The sequence below is a fragment of the Chrysochloris asiatica genome, unplaced genomic scaffold, assembly GCF_000296735.1.
Source record: "Chrysochloris asiatica unplaced genomic scaffold, ChrAsi1.0 scaffold00167, whole genome shotgun sequence".
NCBI lineage: Eukaryota > Metazoa > Chordata > Mammalia > Afrosoricida > Chrysochloridae > Chrysochloris > Chrysochloris asiatica.
In genome coordinates, this window is record NW_006408685.1 from 3,901,168 (window position 1) to 3,903,463 (window position 2,296).

Here is a 2,296-nt window from a genome sequence, read left to right on the forward strand (position 1 = left end):
TTGGTGAAGTGTCTGTTCGTGTCCTGTGTCCATTTTTCATTTGGGTTATTTGTTTTTTTCTTGTAGAGTTGTTGTAGTTTCCTATATATTTTAGAAGTGAGTCCCTTGTCTGATGTGTCGTAGCAAAAGATTTTTTTCTCATTCTTTGGGTTCCCTTTTTACTCTTGTTGGTGAAGTCTTTTGATGCACATTAGCTTGTAATTTTTAGTTTGTCCCAATCATCTATTTTTGTCTACTTTTTTGTGTGTAGTTTTCAACATGTTTGATAGTGTGTGTATTCCATGAATTAGTGCCCTCAAATTTGTCCCTATTTTTCCATTGATGACCTTCATAATTCTGGGATTCACATTTAGGTCTTTAATTCATGTTGAGTTGGGTTTTGTATAAGGCGTGAGGTGACGATTTATTTCAGTCTTTTGTATATCGTTTTCCTGTTCTGCCAGCACCATCTGTTGATGAGCCTATCAGCTCCCCATCCCCATGTGATATATTTAGGTACTTTGTCAAAAATCAGGTGGCTGTATGTTGATGGGTTAATTTCTGGATTCTCGATTCTGTTCCATTATTCAATGCATCTGTCATTGTACCAGTACCAAGCTGTTTTGACTACTGTAGCCTTGTAATAAATTTTGAAGTCAGGCAGTGAGAGATTTCCATCCTTATTCTTCTTTTAAAGCAGAGTTATGTGGATTTTTGATGCTTAAATTGAGTATGTTGTTTTATTGTTAAGCTTGTTGAGTGTCTTTTGGGTGGATATGATCTGGAAATAGGCTTCCCGTTTCACGTGTACTGTCTAGCTGCTGGTAATGGCTCCTGTCCCAGTGGTGAGGTATTATGGGGTATGGTTGTTTCTTAGTTCTATCGCCACTATTGTTGTCTCTTCTTGGGTAACTTAGGCATAAAAAGCTCCCACCCCCAGGAAAAAAGTGTGATCCAAAGAACGAAAAACAGAAGCGATATAAAAGCAGAGAAAAAAACCCCCTCTCCAAAATAAAAACCAAATGTTGCTGTCTGACCAATGGCAGGAGTAAAGGCTCCCACCCAGGGCAACTTTAGAGCTGAGTACCAGAGCCAGAAGTCATAAGCAGCTGCCTAAGGGTCAGTCAATGGGACCAATGGGCATCCTCCTCTGTGTGCTATGGGAAAGCTGTGTGTTCAGTGCTGGACCCTTTGGGGGTGTGCGACCTCCTGCCTGAATGTGGCTGGCCTGGGCAGAGAGGGCATGACAGGGAAGAGGAGAAAAAAATGTGTAGAGTTCCCCCCAGCCCTCTGAACTCAGCCTGGGCGGGAGTATTCTGCAGGCAGAGTCCTGAGCCCTGATTGATTCCGGAATTGTTGTATTTTCCTTTATACATTGTTTTTTCCACCAGTGGGTTTGGAAAACTTATGATCTACACCTCATACTAGATCCAGAGCCCTGGAGCAGCTCTGTAAAAGTACCTTCTTTGGGTTTTTGGCACCTCCCACACAGAGCTCCTCTTACCTGCTTGATGACCAAATTTTAATGTGAACAACTCTATCCCAAGTTCTATAATTATATTTTGCTCTGAAACATTAATGGAATGGTACAGGGCATTCTACTAAATGTAAAATAGCTACTTTGTATGTGTACATATATTTTTTTTCGTAGGGCATGGATTTAACTCCATACAGAAAAGTTAGGTGTTTTCAGTGACTTTTTCATAAATGTATCAATGTTTTCTTCCACGTCATTTTTGTTAACCTATAAATATATTCTTTTTTTAAAAATGTTTTATTGTGAATTATGTGATAGTTTACATGGGAGAATATTAATTTTACATTTATTCTATCGTATATCATTTCCTTGCCATGGTTACAATCCCCTCCATGCATCATCAACCAACCAAAGGATATACCCTGCAAGCCTGCTCCCCACAAGGCCCCAGTCTTCAGCACACAGTCCCTCTCCCTCTCTGGATCTAAAGTCCCCAGCTGCTCCATCTCTCCACGTCATTGTCTCTGCCTCCATCTCAGACATCACTGCTTCTCTGGGTAGGGTCCCACTCTCCGCTCTTCTCCATTGATGGTCCCAGGGACCTCCGCTCCTAGACTGGAATGTTAACCACTCCCCACCTTGCTATAAAACATCTACCTTTACATTTCCAACCCTCACAATTAGTCCTGATAACAGTTTATTCACTATTGTACCACAAGAGACCCATCCACATTTCATCAGCCCCACCTAGACAGATTGGATACTACTCAGTGGAGATTCTACCTTCCTCCAGGCCCTCTGGATCTAGGTGCCCTCTTGAAAGCTTGTAAGCCAGTCACT

The 2,296-nt window shown here is 41.6% G+C and overlaps 1 protein-coding gene across 1 annotated transcript in view; it reads left to right on the forward strand.

The window, feature by feature from the left end:
• The window catches only part of CHM (choroideremia (Rab escort protein 1)), a 304,050-nt gene that overhangs the window by 105,040 nt on the left and 196,714 nt on the right, over nucleotides 1-2,296 (forward strand). The window lies entirely within an intron of this gene.